This window comes from Ochlerotatus camptorhynchus, unplaced genomic scaffold (assembly GCF_037179485.1).
Source record: "Ochlerotatus camptorhynchus isolate MF236.1 unplaced genomic scaffold, CSIRO-AGI_Acam_v1.1 ptg000315l, whole genome shotgun sequence".
Lineage (NCBI taxonomy): Eukaryota > Metazoa > Arthropoda > Insecta > Diptera > Culicidae > Ochlerotatus > Ochlerotatus camptorhynchus.
Window position 1 is genome coordinate 337,278 of NW_027040803.1, and position 13,492 is coordinate 350,769.

The 13,492-nt window shown below is 37.3% G+C and overlaps 1 protein-coding gene across 1 annotated transcript in view; it reads left to right on the plus strand.

Annotated features, from left to right (window-relative positions):
- Btk29A (tyrosine-protein kinase Btk29A) overlaps nucleotides 1-13,492 on the plus strand; it is a 362,292-nt gene that overhangs the window by 49,976 nt on the left and 298,824 nt on the right. The gene's annotated exons all lie outside the window — the stretch shown is intronic.

The window sequence follows — 13,492 nt, forward strand, 5'->3', positions numbered from 1 at the left end:
AAAACAACCCTGAGATCCGAATTATTTGAGAGCGACGGTACAAAGATAAAATACCTATCAACTCTTTTAAGATGCATCTTTTAGGCTCCTTGAAATCCTTTGGACATTTGAGCCTAACAAATAATCTAAATTGGAAGTTGCTTCATTTTGAAAATAAAAGTATGCGTAATCTTATAGGCACCTCTCCAGTTTGATTCATAACCCCATGCAGTGTACGGAAAATCATTCTCAAATATAATAATAATTTGATTCTCATGCATTTTCACGCACTCATACTCACAACACCAAAAAATCGTTCCAGCTTAAAACTCATAAAAACCGCTCAAATTTCAATTGATAGCGTGCTCATTAGAGTGATGCAAAATCAGAAATTTTCACTCAACAGTGCTCAAACTGCTTTAAATTGGATCCTGATCGCCTAGCAAAATTTGAACTCATTAAGAAACTGACTTGGCACAAACCATTTGCAGTTTATATGGAAATTACTATGTGACAAAAGGGCCTGTTTTTTGCTAATGATTTATTTTCATCGATTTCCTTCTTTGTGATAATAACGCGTTGTTTTAAAGTAAGCCGAAGGAAAAATAGGTAAATAGAGCCGCACGACGAAGATAGGCCCTTTCCAAAAGTTACAAATCGTTTTCAAGTCCTCACCATTCAACGTCGGAAATATATTTTCTCTCGGTAAATGTAACTAGAGCACATCTACCCGTTTTGCGTCATCCCTCTCTTTTACCGGAAGAACCCAACGGGATGGAACTGAAATGCATACGTAAGGACTGCCGGCAGAGTTGATTCCATTTACCATTGCCATATGTATTGTAGAGAATTCAATTGAACTCCTATTCCGACGAGTGCTATATTTAGCTCGAAGCTGCTACCCAACATATTCCTCATTTCAAACCACTGACTTCGACCGGGAAATGGAAATTGATGCTACTTTGAGGAATTCCCATCTCATATTCCCATTCAATAATAACCGTGCGTGGAGGATTAGAGCGGATAGAAAACGATCATCATTCATGGCGAGGTATATGTACATTCTTGATTATTTAGATTTTCGCGGTACATCTATCAAATTATGAATGGTTCGTAGAATTTCTCACCCGCGAGGCGGCTTTTCTTCCTCACCCCATAAGCTCCCGATGGATTTATGGAGCCTATTAGTACTGCGTCGGAATGCGATGCGACGATTTAACCAACCACACAATCGTCGTCGGTTGGTCCAAAACTTTCTACGATTGGGAGTACAGTACAGTGAACTTTCCCAAGCCGAGTTGGCGAAAAAGTAGGACATTCGATTTTTCCCACTGCCATCTCAAAAGTCAATTGAAACTCTTAATCGAACTGATGAAAACACAAAGGACAGCGTTCTTCCTCCTTATCTCAGCTAAATCGAACCCTTTCTAGTGGAAGATCTAAAGACGAAGACGACGGCGGCGTCGAGGAAGGAGATAAATCAATCTCCATTATGACGAACATGGAAACAAAGCGTCGCTACTTCAGATGTAGCCATTCCATGATGCTAGGTTTGTGAATAGCACTTGTGGGTGCATAGCTCCCAGCTTTACCGAACTAGAACACACGAACGACAGCAGCAGCAGCAACAGCACCAGTAACAATACCTATGCCGATGAAGGATGATTTATAAGGGACTACAAATCTCGCGGTTCAACAATGTGTTTGAAAAAATAATGGGACACTCCTTTTGAATGGGTCAATTCGGGTAGGGGGAAGGGAGCCAGCAACGTCCAGGAATGCTACAAACGCTGTTCTCTTCAAATGAATAGTAAAAAAAAAGAAGCAGAAAGGAGGCAAGAGGAGAGAAAGGTTACCATCTCTAAAGGGCTTTTTGTATGGTGGGATAAATATTTTCGAATGTGAATAGAAAAATTTAAGGGTATTGTTGCAGCGGGTACAGCTCAATTTACAAACATTTGTATGTCGGGTTGGAAACGCTTAAAGAAATCGGTGGTGTTATGCCATGTAAGGAGCGAAGATGTCCGGTCTAGTATCGAGGTCTTTTTGAATAGTACAAATACATTATTTGTATTTCTCCCAGTCTTGATTGTCCGTCTCTTGATTATTTCACCGCTTGAATTTCTACCTTCGATATGTTTGTACAACCAATACTTTTTTTTAAGTGGTTGAATGTAAACGTAGGGTAGTCCATAGATTGGGACCGCAAAGGTAAAGGTCGTCAGATTTATGCACCTTATCCACGGCTCATGGCGGTTTGTTCTCGAGAACCATTTTCACCGTGTTGTCGTCCGACATTCTTGTGATGTGTGTAGCCATCCATAGTAGCTGTATTTGTGCGGACGAGGCTTTAAGATTTTTAAAATCATTTTTTTTCCTTGTCGGGTATTTTTATCACTGCGCCCATTTTTCTGATCTATTGTGATATATTCCCCATTTTTTTTCTTTAGCTATATCAAGATGCCGTATCACTATTATTAGGAGTGATCGTCATCGTTTGACTAATAGCATTATCCCAGCACGGCATTATACTTCGAATAAAGTGCACTGCCGTACTGGGAGTTGTTCTCCAAATGTCAAAGGGTTCTATCAGCCCTTTGCCGAAGAACTTACGCCTTTTATTGAAAATTGCCGGACAGTGGCATAGCAAATGTTCCGAGTCTTCCTTTTCTATGCCACATAAGCGACATACATCATCTTGGAGTTTTCCAATCAGCTTCAAGTGATAACGGCTCGGACAACGACCAGGATTTTGTGGGTCACAGAAATGTTTGGATTAGTGAATCGCTTTGACTGCCTAGCAATAAAAGTGTTCTTCCAGTTTTCCTCCACTTTTGAAGATTCCCACGCTTTTAGCTCCATTCTAAGAGATGCAGCCGATAAGCCACAAAAGGGCTCTGGCCCGATGAACTTATGAGAAGATCCGAGTCTTGCTAGTGCATCAGCTCTTTCATTTCCCTCAATCCCGCAATGACCAGGAACCCAATATAAGTTGACTTGATTATGACAAGACAATTTTTGAAGTGATTGAACACACTTCCAGACAAGTTTTGATGTACATGTCGCCAACTTTAAAGCATTTAGAGCAAGTCAAGCTCGTCGGACATGACGCATATATTTGAACTCTCATAGTTTCTACGCAAACATATAATGGAACACTCTAAAATTGCTTGGATTTCAGCTTGGAACACAGTTGGCCATCTGCCCATAGGAACCGATATTTCTATCCCTGGGCCAGTTACTCCTGCTCCCTCTTGGTTGTTCAATCTTGAACCATCTGTATAAAAACAATCGATCCTGGACGAAGAACCGGGCCACCAAATTGCCATGAATTACGCCAGGGTCAACTACTTGAAAAAGTCGATTGAAATTGTATCTTTTCTCCATCCAGTCTTCGTTGTTCCTTACTAGAGAGTTGATACTAACAGTTTTTAGAATCCTATGATGTCCTCTAAGGTCTCCTTCAAAGAGTTTCACTGACCTTGTAATCCTTAGAGCACACTTGTCGGCTTCTAATTGTACAAATTGATGCAATGGTAGCATATAAAGCAAAGCATCCAATGCCGTCGATGGTGTACTTCTCATTGCACCTGTTATTGAGAGAGTTGCTAACCTTTGGAGTTTTTCTAACTTTCTCTGAGCAACACTCTCTTTTGTTTTTGGCCACCAGACCAATGCACCATAAGTAATCCTGGGTTTCACAATTGCTGAGTAAATCCAATGGATCATTTTCGGTTTCAGTCCCCACTGTTTACCGAATGTTCTTTTGCATATCCATCGATACTTATGTTTACAGTACCCGTTCAATTTTGACTACAAGCAACGAAAATTTAGTGTTGCCAAAATCTAACGGTTTTATTTTGAAATTTAATTTATGATTTCGTTGATTTGGACCACCGTGAGTCGTTGGTTTAATGGAGATGGTTTTATTCACATTTTGTACTAAATTAAACTTTTGAGTGTAGAAATGAGCAACATTTAAGCTTGGTTCATTGTAAAGGGTGTGCCGTTTAAAATCCACATACACTGAAATTGCTCTAACTTTTGATCCGTTAGGTAAAATTAATTGAAATTTTGCGTAGAAATAGTTTAATGTGTATTGTTTACACTCTGTGAGTTGATTTCGGCAAGTACGCAAAAGTTTTCAAAATGGCGACGAAGGAACCGTTGCGTGCGCGAAAACGTTTTGCACTAGTACTTTGAGAATAAGGATCTGTCGCATCTTGCCATCGGAAAAAAAGTTGGGAATCGCAAATTCCACGGTATCTGGTATCATAAAACGGTTCGAAGAACGTCTGAATGTTGATCGGAAGCACATCCAAAAGCGGCTTCTCCCTCTCCTGAAGGCTCACGACGGTCCGACGATCTTCTGGCCGGATTTGGCGAATGATGTTGATTTCGTGCCGAAAGATCTGAACCCCCCAAACACTCCGGAATTGCGCCCAATAGAAAAATACTGAGACCTTATTAACCAAAAATATCCATTAGTAACGTCCCAATAACGCGTTCATCTAGAAAAAATTGATAAATAGCAGATTCTTAGCGATGGGCCCAATCTTAGATCCATAGGCCAACATTAGAGACATTTCCCCTATGTAGATTAATAACTTTCTTTACCATTTCGTCATGAATATCCCACAGGCCTCCGATTGGTTTTGGTGGGGGACAGATGTGTGCATATCATCGTATACTCTTTCGGTGCTATAGATCTGCTCAGACCAGGGATGGAAAATCATTTACATTCATTTCGTGCATTCATTTACATTCATTTGCCTCTAACTTTTTTCATCAATAGAATTCCGTAAAATAGTGTTTGAACCTTTGGTAGGCTTTGATATTAGCTACATTTTTTGTAAACAACTCAAATCTGTATCTCTTATGCATGATGAATCAGAGCGATAAGAACCTACCATTGTTTTTCAGTGAATGTAAATTGCCAACTCTATTTCATCATGCATCAGAGATTCAGATTTTAGTTACAAACAAAATTTGTAGTTAATATCAAAAGCTACAAAAGCTTTATACATCATTTAACGGTATTCTGTTGATGAAAAAAGATAGAGGCAAATGAATGTAAATGTAAATGAATGCACGAAATGAATTTCCATCCCTGGCTCAGACACAATTTTAACTGCCCGAGCGTGAGCTGAAGACTCCAGGTACAGGTCAATATTAAATTGCAAATGCAAATGCACTGGAAATTTTGATGAATGTGGGCGCCTTAGTGGAATACCTGTATAATGAAAGAGAGAAGGATTAGTAATTTCCATTTAATTCCACTACCTTATTTGCTTATCCTTGACAGATACGCGTATTTCGTCTACAATGTGCAGACTTCTTCAGTGTCTTGTACTAATACTACTCCCGTCATAACACCGTGCATTACTCTTACCTAGCTAGGTATGAAATCTCTCTCTCTCTCCTTCCATATACAGGGTGGCCAGCGTACCGAGAAAACCGGGAATTCCGGGAAATATCCGGGAATTTGAAAAGTAACCGGGAAACACGGGAATTCGACGAGAGAACCGGGAAAATAGATTAACCATATCATAGGAACAATTTTTACACCAGAATTTCACCATAAAAACAGAGTGATTCTTTACCAAATAAATATCTTGCTCTATTTGCTGACTAGTTTTTGTCAGTTTACCGTCTTATTTTTTTTTAGAATTCAATAAAAAAAAACACTCAGCAATATTTTTAATTGATTTTTGTCGTTTCAATTTCAAATGTAAAGTGCTTGGGCCGGTAAGGCCATGGGTCTTGGCCACCAGCCAAAAGAATATATTGAATATACTTGACTTTGGAAACAAATATTTGTTCAAACCGAAACTGAATTTTTCTTTTTCGGGGTTTTAATTTTTCGTTATTTAAAATTTCATGATATGAATTCCAGAATTAAGTTGGAATTCTGCTCTGAATTATCATGGGATTCTTCTGAAATTAATTAGAAAAAAACTCCGCGTACGAATTACCGGTGGATTTTTTTAAATTTCCTTGAAACTCCTTCTAAGAGTTTGATTGGAATCCTTCTTAGAATCTTTCTTTCCCTTAACTTATTCGGAGAGTTTGAAATTCTTTTCAAAAATTCTCAACTCTATTCAAAACAGCAGAAATCTATCGAAATTTTATTCAGAAGTCTGTTGTAGAATTTTAAAGAATTTAGTTCTAATTTTTGCAATCAATTTTGTTGGAGCTCTGTTATGAATTTTTTGCACAAGGTTGAAATTATTACTCTTGGAATTCTTCATAAAATTTATCTGTAATTTTCCACACGATTCCCATACAAATTTCCTCAAAATCACGTAGGAATTTTCCTTAATTTTTTTCACAACTCTTAAAATTACCTAAGAATTTAATTTTGAACTTGTATTCTTCTCCAAATAAATCCCGCCAAATTTATCTAACAATTACTAAGGACTTCATGTCAGAATAGTTCTGGAGTAATGCTCAGAACTTTTCCTTCGAAAATTATGTGGGATTCCTCCTCAATATTCGTTTGAAATCAACATATTGAATACCTTTAATTTTACTAAAAAATCGCAAGATTCTAAAGGTTGTTCTGTAGTTTGTTATAACCCCTTAAAATGCTTCCACGTCTCAGAGTCTTGACAATTATGAGTCAACAACTCATAAGTATGATATTTTTTTTCAAATCTATGAAAATCTCACATTTTAATTATTTTTTCTTAAATCTGGCAGCACGAAGGTTGTTATTAATCACATATTTTGAAGAAAAGTTCTAGTTTCAGACTTTACACAAATTTCAAAACCCCGGTATCTTGGGAATCTTCTTAAATCAAGTTTTGTTAAAATTTAAGTAAATTCCTTTTGGTAAATAACCTTTCAGTTATGTTCATCAATTATTGGTATATACGTCCAGTAGGTATTTAATTTAATGAACGATGTTTAGTTTCTCGCTGAGCGTATTAACATATTTTTTTCGTGTTTAACTTTGTACATCAGTGCGAGTACTGAAAGGTCAATATTTATGTTAGTATAGACAACGGAGTGAAGACACATTTTTTTATCCTAACAATTTTCTCTAATTCACATTTGTATCAAGTAATTTTTTCTGATTTTTTTTTAATTAACTCTCTTACTTTCCAAAATTCTGTTTAATAACCTATTCATCCTGATAACATTTGGCCTAGTGACCTTAATCTCTGTTACATAATTTTAGGGCTTTGCATAAAAAGTGTTAGACATTGATTTTTTAAAGTATCTCGAAAGATCAATTTTGTTTTTAAAACATCAAGTGACTCATAGCAAAATTATTTTTCCCACAAATAATCTCCGAAAATTTAAAGTTGGCCACGTTTTTAAAAAAGTGTACGATTGCGTTTTTTGTTGAATATTAACAACCGGGAAATTTTTAAGATTGGAACAGGGAAAACCGGGAACTTCAAAATGAAAATTCACTGGCCACCCTGCATATATCCGGAGAACTTCAAGATTAGGATGTTATTTAGGGTGTCGACTACCTGGAAAATAAATTTACTTGAAATTGGGGGGGGGGGGGTGGGGGGGGGTGGGGCTTAGTAATTTACTTGAAATCCAGGGAAATATTTCTTAATCACAGAAGTATGACAAACTTCGCTAGTTTAATCAACTTTGGAGGCGAACCAGCCTAAGGCTGAAAGCCTCCTAAATAAAGCTAAATAATAATAATAATAGTTTAATCAACTTAATTACTCGTTGTAGTTTGAGGATGGTGGGAGCTCCCTTAGCTCAGTCGGTAAAGGCACAGCTACAAAGCAAGACCATGATGAAGGTGGCTGGGTTCGATTCCCGGTCCGGTCTATGAATTTTTCGGGTTGGAAAATTTCTCGACTTCCCTGGGCATAGAAGTATGATTGGACTTGCCACACAATTATACCAATGCAAAAATGGTACAGGCATCGAAAGCTCTCAATTAATAACTGTGGAAGTGCATCTAGAACACGTAGTTGAGAGCACGCAATAACCTAATATGCGATATGCAATAAGCTTGAAATGCGAGGAAGAAGAAGAAGAAGAAGTTTGAGAATGGTTTAAAATTTTAAATAGTGTTGCGAATTTGTGGTTGCTCAATGTGCTCAATTTTTGCAAGTTAATCAAGATTTATTAAAATAAAAGGGTATATTAACGATTTTGCGCCTAATATAAATTCAGCTACTAGTGGGTGTTGACACATTCCGGAGTTAAACTGAGATCCTGAGGGTTGATTAAAAAAATCTATTTCCTTAGATACTAGACGCTGCTATTTGTTGCAAAATATAACCTCCAAATGGGTATATGCGTCTCCTAATAGATGTTACGAATAATTGCGTCTGACGTAGATCTTTTGGGCGCATCGAAGCGCTTTCTAACAAATTCAAGACTGGTAAAGAGTTAAGAGAAGAAGATGATTTTTTCTGATCACTTGTAGTTCTTGCTCTTAACAGCCTGACTAGCTCAGAGAATAAATTAAATGAGTATTTACGATAATTGCCATGGAATAGCACTTTTGTGATTGAATAATGATTCAAGACACGTAGACTAACATTGCCTCGACAGCATCGAGTGGCGTTATTCAGTATTCTAGTATCTCGAACACGAGTGTTTCGTGGAAAGTTTCTATGGTTTTGACGGATGGGATCGCTGCACATTTGAATGGACCGTTATAGATTTCCGAGCGAAAGTTAAGTTTGAGTTTCAAGTCGGTTTGTCGCTGGTTGCAGTTTCCTTCACACATCACTATTAATCATGAATTGAACTGATTCCCTGGCGCTTACAATTTGTTAATGTAGAAAAATGCAGTGCCTTCCCATTTTTGGCAACACGCGATTTTTGTCTTTTTTGCTTCCTGTAAAATTTATCGAACGCTTTATTCAATTTGAGATGTACGAGTGGTCCAGGGTGGGTTAGAGGTCCAAGTGGTATTTCAATGAAAAAAAATGCCCAGAAAGCACTACCCAACTAACAATTTTGGCTGCAGACTAGCTAATACAGCCAAAAATTTCCTTATGCAGCTAATTTGTGCCTGTATAGGCTGGTCTGCAGCTAGAATTGTTTGTTGGTTAGTAAATATCTATCAGAGTTTATGAAACTTATATATGTTTTCTTTAAGAATATTAACCTTAAATTGTAAGTTTGACTAACCTTGTGTTTAGTTTTTGTTTTGTTCGTGTGGGTTTTTTTTTCAATGTTTGTTTCTGTAATAATTGTATAATTACACTGTGGACACCAAATTGAATAGGAATAAGTTCATGTTTTAGGAATAATGAAATATTTGTATTTTAAATCATAACTCAAACCTCCTCCTCCCTCTCCCAATCCATAAAACTGTAAATCTCTACTAACCTCGAGATGACCGCGAGTAATCGGTTCAGTTCCTTTAAATCTAGATTTAAGACATCAATTATGTATAACGCAAATGATAACTTGGCTCTGTAAAGTTTATTCGATTGAGCCTGTACAAATAAATTAATTAATAAAAAAAAAAAAAAAAAAGTAGATATCTGAGAAAAGTAGTTGCTGATGAGGTTGTGCTGACAAAACCATGTAGACACCGCACCTGGATTTTTTTTGAAAATTACTGGAAAATCAGGGAATATCAGGGAATTTGGTTTTCTTCGTTGAGCCGACACCCTGTAATTGCTTTTCTAAACAAACACGTCAATCGTTGGTTTCTTGCGAATTCAAGGTCAATCTAAAAAATTAACAACACAGACAGGTAGATGAATGATTCCTCTATCATTTGGTATTGTTAGTTCACATGATTGAGCTATTATTAGCGAGAAATCGGCGATTGACGTGATTGTTTACAAAAGTAATTACGCCCAAATCTCAAAGTTCTCCGGATATAAAAAACGGTCTCCCGTATTTGAGAGTAGCACTTTTGGAACCACTCTGAGTTTTCAACCGATCCCATTTGAGCAGTGAATCCACCAACATTGCTTAAAGGAGTTATAGCACTTCTGGCTTATTTATGTAACTTTTAATAGTATTGAGTGATTAACATACCGAATATAGACTAGAAAGTAATCGGATTTTTGTTTTTATAAGAAAACATAATTTTGCCAATAATGTTTTGTAAATGTCATCAAAATTAATGCATCAATCTGAATTACTGTTTTCAAAGTTTCGAGAAAAGTTAATCGAAAGTCGGCATAAGGTTTAAACCTTAAATTTTTTATTGTTGGTACCGTAAAACAGAGTAACATTGAAGTTTTTTGGAGATAATTCTAAATATTTTCTACAGCAAAGGATGCTCTTAAAATTTTATTACTTTAAAACATTATTTCCCTTAATATCATATCTAGTTTTTATGTAGAATGTGGTACATGTTTTCCGGGGCCTCCCTTAGCTCAGTCGGTAAAGGCGCAGCTACAAAGCAAGACCATGCTGGAGGTGGCTGGGTTCAATTCCCGGTCCGGTCTAGGAATTTTTCGGGTTGGAAAATTTCTCGACTTCCCTGGGCATAGAAGTATGACTTGACTTGCCACACTATTATACCAATGCAAAAATGATGCAGGCATCGAAAGCTCTCAATTAATAACTGTGGAAGTGCATCTAGAACACTAAGTTGAGAGCACGCACTAAGCTAATATGCGATATGCAATAAGCTTGAAATGCGAAGAAGAAGAGAAGACCGTGGTCCCCAGGTTTCAGATTTAGGTCACAACTCCGAATTCATTATGATAAACCGTTTATGAGTGGTTTCGAAAAAAAAAAACACTGAGCACTAGGATCAGTTTCGTTAATTAACCATTTCTACGGATGTTTCGGATTTTTCAGAGAACCATTACGTGATCCCCAGGGTAATATTTCAGTCACAACTCCGAATTTATTCTAATAAAACGTTTATGAGTGTTTCTACAAAACCACGGAGCTCTAGGATCAGTTTCTTAAATGACCACTTTTATGGATGTTCCGGGTCTTCCTGGGGACCAAACTTGTGACTTTCCGGATGCAAGTTTTCCCAAAAGGTGGTCATCTATCTTGTTAATAACTTTTAAGAAGACACAAGGAAGTTATCTCTTCAAATTACCCTACAAGGAGAGTTTGTCCCCAATTAGCTTTAATCCCATATAGTACGTGTCCCTAGCAGCACACTTGTCACTGAAAAATCGTGGTAGCTTGTTTGCAACTTATTCCAGTCACAATCAAGTTGCAACAACTTATTTTGATGGTAGTGTGTTGCTTGGGGTATTCGTTAATATCGGTTCCAATTGTGCTGTCCCTATTAACCGTACTATAGGAATCTTGACCACTTTTACGGATGTTTCGGATCTCCCGTGGTCCCCTGGGTGCATATTCTAGTCACAACTCCAAATGCATTCTGATAAGACGTCTATGAGTTATTTCGAAAAATCTGCAGAGCTCTAGGATCAGTTTCATGCATTTACCACTTTCACGGATGTTCCGAATCTTCCGGTGGACCATCCCGTGGTCTCCAGTGTCCATATTCCAGTCACAACATCGAATTCATTCTGATAAGACGTCTAGGAGTGATTTCAAAAAATCCGCTGAGCTCTAGGATCAGATTCATGAATGTCCACTTGTACGGATGTTCCGGATCTTCCGCTGGACCATCCCGTGGTCCTCTGGGTCCATATTCAGGTCACAACTTCAAATTAATTCTGATAAGACGTCTATGAGCGGTTTCGAAAAAACGGCAGAGCTCTAGGATTAGTTTCATGGATTGACCACTTTTACGAATTTTCCGGGTCTTCCGGATCAGACTCGTGACTTTACGGATGCTAAATGTTCTCAAAAGGTGGAAAATTTTCTGTTTATTAACTTTTCAGTAGACACCAGGAAGTTATCTCTTCAAATTACCACACAATAAGCGATTTCCCCGAATTAGCTCTAATCCCATATGCTACGTGTATTCGTTAATGCCGGTTCCTATAGTGCGGTCCCTTTTAACCGCACTTTAGAAATCTTGACTGTATTCTTAAATACTTTAACTATTTGTTTTTTGTATTACTTCTGCGTGAAGTCGATGATTTACATAGTTAAAGATGCTAATTTCAAATAACAGACTAAAGTGGACCATCCTAAAAAGTTGTCCTTGCTCGCTTTCTACTCTCTACATACAATTTTCACACTGCCGTACTCTAACGGAACTATCAACTCTATACTTTCATCTCCTCATCTATCGTATAAAATTACCACTTTAGTCTGTTATTTGAAATTAGCGTCTTCAACTATGTAAATCGTTGATTTCATGCAGAAGTAATACAAAAAAACAAATAGTTAACGTAAATAACTCTGGATGGGAGCTTATCATCAATTACTGTCATTGGTCGAAAGGTACAGCAGCAGCACCTACCCTACCCGTTTCTCATCGAGATCGTCAAGTCGACGATGACAGGAGCACATACCGTGGTAGAGGTAACAATAGCTGCAATTTCCAAACCTACGACTGGATGCCTTCCTTCAGATAACAACTTGAGTGCGGTACAATCGATAAAACTGTTTTCATACACATCATCGGTATATGAGCAAGTTGGTGATCATCTCTTTTTGCCAGTGGTGGCGGGGGAGGATACCCCTCATCATCCCTCTCCAACGGGGGAGTTTGGTAAAGAGAGATGATCATATACCGGTTTGTACCTTCCTAAAAAGTTGTCCTTGCTCGCTTTCTACTCTCTATATACAATTTTTACACTGACATACTCTAACGGAACTATCAACTCTATACTTTCATCTCCTCATCTATCGTATAAAAATTATCACATTAGTCTGTTATTTGAAATTAGCACCTTCAACTATATTGTTAAACGATTTGCGTATCGCTACAGTCTGTTGTAAGAACCAACCATTACATTTCTTTTAAAACTCATGTACAATGATTGTACGAAACGCATACTTATATTTAATGTATATGTGCCTTTTTGATTTGAGTGTAGCAATGGTCTTTTTAAGTCTATACAATTTTATGCTTTGGGCTATCGATATTCGTCAGTTACATTTCTCATGTTAACAGTAGCATGTGCCTGTGTATCATTGCTTTTGTACTCATTCTGTTTAACTTAACACAAACTAAATTTCGCACCATCTGCTTTAAAGCTTCAAACTAACCATGCTAAAGTCCAACCTAAAAATACAAATCTATTCGCTTCTCAAAATGCACATCACATTTCGCTACTTCGCACGCTCATATCACAACTCTACAAGGATTTGTCTTTAGGAAGAAACCATGCGTCTCTGTAGTGAATTTGGGATCACTAAATCTAAATCGGTAACCTGCATTGATATAGCACATCATGGTTTTGAAGTCTAAATCAATAAGTGAACTTATTAATTAAGCTTTTATCCTAGATCAGTTTTTATTTTTTGCCCCCTAAATTAGAGTTCATGCATTCAATTATTTGAAATGGAAAAATAAGCGACGAACCCGAAAAGCGATACCCAAATTTACTAAAGTCACATGGTTTGGTCCTTGATTCTGAGGAAATCATCACTTCCGTTCATCTGTGTAGGTATTTAGCTGCTTATTCTGCCAACATCGCTTGCAAATTTAGCGAAACTCTCACTAAAA